Here is a 6,483-nt window from a genome sequence, read left to right on the forward strand (position 1 = left end):
GGCGCCGCCCTTGAATAGCATTCTAAAAATCTAAACAATTTGGATAATAAGGTATCTTGAATTATTAACAAAGCAGATAAAAAACTATTCATCATTTTGACATATCTCTTTTATTAAAAGTCTGAAATGTGAGGTTTATAATTTAATTATTTATTATTACATTTTATTATTACATTATAATTATTACATTTATTACAAACTTAAATTATTTTTATTTTATTTTATTTTTTTAGTAAAAATGTAATGCTAAATAGGTGTCCCCTGGAAAAAAAAAAAAAAAATCTTCATAGGTCTTTAACATTAACATATACACAAATATCCATTAAAACTACAGACGTTACTTAAGAGCAGTGAATGATTTTTCTTTTGTTCTTTTTTATTAACATTATTAACATAAGGAATGCACGGATCTCACGGATCTGAGACGGCTTTGTTTGTGCGCTTCAGTTGTGTGCAAGGTGCACACAGAAACGATCTATCACAGCGCGTGAGTACCGCATTGAGATGTCTTGCGCTTAAATGGCTTAAAGTCATTTTAATGTTTAAACTGACAAGACTTAAAACACGTGAGAATGATAAAACTTTCTTGAGGAAGCAGCACTGGCCCGATCGTTCAGGCAGTTTTGGGGGGCTGAGATGACACATAGTGGGGCTGAAGTCTAAAAAAGGGTTTAGGACTGCCCCTGGTATAGTGTGTGTAATTATAATCAAACAAATATTTTACCTGATAATAAATACATTACCTGATTCAATGTGATGGCTGAGCCTGTTTCTGATAGCAACATACCAATACATGGCTGGATTCCCGACACGGCTAACAGTAGATCATCTTACACTGTCAATAAGCGTGACTGATACATATAATAATTGCTGTTAATAGTGTTCATCATCTGTTTTATTACGTCTTAAATTGATTTTTCCGTACTGCTGGTTCGTCTGGTCAGAGGAGAACTGGCTCCCCGACTGAGCCTGGTTTCTCCCAAGGTTTTTTCTCCATTCTGTCACCGATGGAGTTTTGGTTCCTTGCCGCTGTCGCCTCTGGCTTGCTTAGTTGGGGACACTTCATTTCCAGCGATACCGTTGACTTGATTGCAAAGATACTATTTAAACTGAGCTGGATGTTGACATCACTGAATTCAATGATGAACTGTCTTTAACTGAAAAATTTGTGTTTACTATTGTCATTTTGCATTATTGACACACTATTTTCCTAATTAATGCTGTTCAGTTGCTTTGACACAATCTGTATTGTTAAAAGCGCTATATAAATAAAGGTGACTTGACTTGACTTGACTTGATACTCGAGCCAACTCTGCTCTAACTGTGACTGATTAGCAGTGGGATAATCAGATTGCCCCCTAGTGGATGGCTAAAGATTTGCTAGCTCTTATTCATAAATAAGCTACTGGAGGGTATGCCTCTGAATTAACAGATGCTCGCGCCCCCCTTGACAGGTGCTGGCGCCCCGCCCCACAGGTTGAAAACTAGGGCTGCACGATAAATCGCATGCGATATTTAATGCGCATCTTATCAGTAAAGCCGCTTCTGTAATCAGCGGTAAATCTCCATCACGTGCGGGCTTTCACATTGAGCAGCATTAACTACACAGAGCCGTTGTTCGCGCATTTTTTGCTCAGCTTGTCAGTGAACAACGGCTCTGTGTAGTAAATGCTGCTCCATGTGAAAGCACGAAATCTATATCTGATGTGTGATTTTGTTGTAGCAATAGCCAATCTGTGCCAAATGTCTTTGGAGTCTGCGGAAAAAGAACAGTAATGCAGCCGTAGTGATACAAAGCAGATCTGGCTTTAATCATATGATTTAAAAGCATTGTTTCTTATGGATTATTGTGCAAACCATGAGAAATGTGTGCATCGTTGTGACTTTCACTTTCTGAAGCTTTACTTTCCTGTCAGATAGTTTTACAGAATGTTTCTGCTAAAATAAACATGTACTGTTCACTTTATTTACTTGGGGAAAAAGGGCCTCTACTTATATTTCTTTTGCTGAACTTTTTCCCAAAATGGTACCAGTACATACAGTTCACTGCATTATTCACATTTAAGGACGATCTTATGGCTTTCATGCATATCCGATATGGTGCTGTTATGTGTGTAAGAATGTAATCGATCATTATACAGACAAAAACACAAGCGCTCACACATCTAAATGTGACTTACAGCTTAACTGAGACTGAGACTAAATATGTAACATGTCAGTCTGTTCTGTGTCCCCACTGGGTTTTGCTTTCTTCCCTGTGACCTGGTTTTGCCTGTGTTCTGATTAGTTCATTCATCCCATCTGTTGTCTCAATTATCCTCATTTGTGTCTGTTACTTAGGGTCCTCAGTTCTCCCTCTGTGTTTGTTGGTTCTCGTCTAAGTTAATGTGTGTTTTTGCCCGTCTACTCTGTTTGAATCGCTAGTCGGATTTTTCTGCCTGTTTCTGATCTACGCACACACGTGACAAAATACAGATATCTTACCAATTGTGCTTTTCTGTTGTAGAACGTTGGCTCAGCGTAAGTAATTATGTCTTCACAAGTCTGAACTGCAACAATAGATGAAATAGGTGCATTAAATAGTCAATCTTAACTAGATCTGTTTCTTTACAACCTATGTATCATTATCAAGGCTCAAATGTAAGCATTAATACATACAATCTATGTAAAATAGTAGAAAACTAGATGGACTAAATTAAAATAGACAAAATTATGAGTATAATAGTGCTAATTTTGTCTATTAATGGAGTAAAATATTTAGAGTGTATTTTTCCTATTTCTTGTTTAAAAGCAGTAGTTAACACTTGCCTTCTCTGACACTTTTTCTAAGTTTCTTGCAGACGCAACACGTCACGACTGCAGCTACGATCAACAGAGATTCAGCAGCAGCAGAAATCAACACTATGTACAATAAAGGTAAACCCTGATCTGTAATGAACAAAATGAGCCATTATTAGTGTGAGTGAATCTGTCAGCCTGATCTACAACAAACACTATCAAACTTGATAGATCAGCTCAGTTAATCATCGTTAATATCAACACCAACATACCTGGACATGGCTGACAGAGTTTGCTTATGTCCAGATGTTGAGTCTGGTTGCTGATGGGATTGTTGAGCACACAGCTGTAGGTGTTTTTATCCTGATATTCCACCTCCAGAGGTAGAGAGAGACTGATGCTGAGATCAGACACACTGATGCTGGACAATAAACTGTTTCCTTTGTACCAGGAGAGAGTCACATGACCCACATTCACCACCGAACACACCAATGAACAATATGATGATGATGATGATGATGATGATGAATAGTTTGAAGAGTTACTGCTGATGACAGGAACAGGCAGATGAGCTGGAAACATGACAGAATAAAGAGAAACTTTAACATGCTCGGTGAATGTTTAGTGTAAATAGTTAATAAAACAAGAATACACATACTCACCATAGACAGACACATTGAATATTTTTGTTAACAGTTTTGCTCCAGTTGATAAACTCCATCATGTTGAGTTGTGATGTTTGTGATGGTCACAGATCCAGTTTTATTGTCCACCTTCAGTCTGTCTCTGAATCTCCCATCAAGAACATCAGATATGGAGAAGATTTGTTTGTTTCTTTTGATTTTTGCTATGAGAGACTTTTCAGCTCCCAATGACAACACTATCCTGCCGCCTTTGCATTCAGTAACATCAGTGTTTAGAGTAACAGAATCTCCCTCCATCACTGACACTGAATGCATTTCATTTGCTTCAGCACCAAACACACCTGATGAACATGGACAAAGCTCCCTTTAGTTTAAAAAGCCTTAAATCAGCTGTAGATTGTATGAAATATAAAGAAAATAATATCCAGAACAGCAGCAGATACTTAGTGTATTTTAAACATGCTGTACTGCTGTACAGTAAATGCAATGTGGGAAGTTACATAATTTACATAAAAAATACATTACAAAATACATTTCTACTTTAAAATTTCACATTTAATTCAGTGTGTTACTTTCAGTTTCTTTGTACTTTTTTCTAAATTTACTAGAAATTTCTGAGCAAGAGAAATTTACAATCACAATAGAAGGCCTGGAAATGTAAAATTCCGAGCAAAAAACAGAGACCTCAGCGGATGAAAAGAATCTAATTTAAACTAGAAGCAGTAGCTTTATTACCCTAAAATGGAAAGAAATTATACGTTTAAAAAAAAAGTTTTTAGAACTTACCAATCAGACGGCACCAGCACAAACAGAACAAAACAAACACATGAAACATGTTCTTTAACGGTTTAGTGAAAAGTCTGATCTAATAAGACTGTACTCAACCTGTTAATCTGGTTTGTGAATCCTCCCCCGGCAGAGTTTGTACGTACATGATCTGAACGCGTTTAAAAAAAACTATATATAATATTCATAAAATGTTTGTATAAACTTCATAATGTTGGGAAAAATCTAACATTTTTTTAATAATCTAAGTATTTTTTTAGTTTAGTAAATTTATTTATTTATTTTTTGGATTAACTAAATTTCATTGTGAAGTAGATCCACTAGTGATTTTTTACAATGGTTGTATTCAGTTCACAATTTTAGTATATGGAAAAAACAAAATACAAAGTTAAAACTTTGTACCATCTCACAGTACCAGTACCAGTTTTACTGATGTTCCGCTTCTGATTCAAACTGAAACTGGCTGCGGTTGGTCTTGTTTACATCAAGCATCATGTGCATGAGAATGGCCATTCAGAGCAGGTGTTTTGTAGGTGAAGGGCTTCTTCCTGTCCTGCCGCTGACTTTTATGATTCTTTACTCTACAGAAACAATAAACCATGATGAGAAACATTGTTTGACACAAAGGGAGTGAAATAAAAGAAATACAATGATCATATTTTACAAATATTTAATAAATCAAGCAGGCCATGTCAGTCAAGCGGCAACCAGTGATGCTTAGCTGATCCATGTCTACCTGTCTGCACATCACATCACTGTTTAAGTTACTATTTCCTTTAGCTGTTTTCATTGTGCTGCTTAGGTCCTCCTCCATCCCCAGACTGCCTGACGGACATCATGACTTGGATGAAACAACATCACCTGCAGCTCAACCTGGCAAAGACAGAGCTTCTCGTCTTCCCAGTCACTCCAACTGTACAGTACAATCTCACCATCCAGCTGGGATCAACAACAATAATCCCATCAAGAAATTCTGGAGTAATCTTTGATGACCGGCTGACCATCAAAGAGGACATTGCAAAAGACACTCGATCCTGCAGGTTTGCACTGCACAACATCAGGAACATCAGGCCCTTCCTAACGGAGTATGCTGCACAACTTTTTGTCCAGGCTGTTGTCATGTCTAGGCTGGACTTCCATCATGTGCAATAAAACCTCTACATATGATTCAACAAAACAATCATGAAAAATGAAAACACCAGCATTACTGGTCTTCAATGAACCCAAGGAAGCCCACGTCACACCTCTCTTTATCTCTCTATTGGCTACCGGTTTTGGTTTGCATCAAGTTCATGCTTGCTTGCTGACAGAACAGTCACAGGCTCCGTACCCTCCTACCTTTACTCAAGCTTGAGTCTACTTCCCCTCTAGAAGTCTGAGGTCAGTAAGTGAGCGACACCTTGTGGTGGGGGTCAGTAGGGGTCCTGACTGAATAGTTTTTTTTTCTTCTAATTTGATTGTAAAATAATACAATCCGGTGTTTGGTCCTAAAATCTTAACCAAAGGCTGATGGTCCATAATGAGCAAAAATGATCAGCCGTACAAATAGTCTCTAAACTTTTGCACTCCAAAAATAATGCCCACTGCTTCTTTTTCAATTTGGAAATAGTTCAATTCCGACTTGCTAAGAGTGTGTGAAGCATATGCAATGGGTTTTTCCAAACCATCGGACATTTGATGAGAAGTCACTGCCCCTACTCCATATGCAGATGCATCGCTAACAATATGGGTAACTGAGGGTCAAAATGTGTCAACACCTTTGAAGAAGACAAAAGCTTTTTAGCCTCTTCAAACGATGCTTAAAATACCTTTGACCACTGCCAAGGCCGGTCCTTGTGTAATAGTTCAGTCATCGGTTTAATTACAGTCGACAAGTTTTCCATGAATTTTCCGTAGTACGAGAGTAAAACTAAAAAAGTTCTTGTTTTTGGGTGCGGTACTGGGCGCACGCCTTCCTGATCAATTCTGTGCCCCAAATAGGTTACATGAGGTTGACAGAAATCACATTTGGCCCTATTCACTCTAATACCTCTATCTTGTAACCTTTGAAACACCCGTTCAACATTTTTCCAATGTTCACTTTCGTTTTTACCAGTGATCAGAATGTCGTCCAAGTAACAGATTACATTCGACAGGCCTTGTAACGTCTGATCCATGATACGTTGAAAGATTGCTGGTGCACTAGACACACCATAGAGCAACCGATTCATGTCATATACAGTGGGTACGGAAAGTATTCAGACCCCCTTCAATTTTTCACTCTTTGTTATATTGC

At 37.8% G+C, this 6,483-nt stretch overlaps 1 pseudogene; it reads right to left on the minus strand.

The window, feature by feature from the left end:
• Positions 1-2,797: 2,797 nt before the first annotated feature.
• On the minus strand, positions 2,798-3,719 carry LOC107694530 (SLAM family member 9-like; annotated as a pseudogene).
• Positions 3,720-6,483: the final 2,764 nt, after the last annotated feature.

The sequence above is a fragment of the Sinocyclocheilus anshuiensis genome, unplaced genomic scaffold, assembly GCF_001515605.1.
Source record: "Sinocyclocheilus anshuiensis isolate Anshui unplaced genomic scaffold, SAMN03320099.WGS_v1.1 scaffold954, whole genome shotgun sequence".
Taxonomy (NCBI): domain Eukaryota; kingdom Metazoa; phylum Chordata; class Actinopteri; order Cypriniformes; family Cyprinidae; genus Sinocyclocheilus; species Sinocyclocheilus anshuiensis.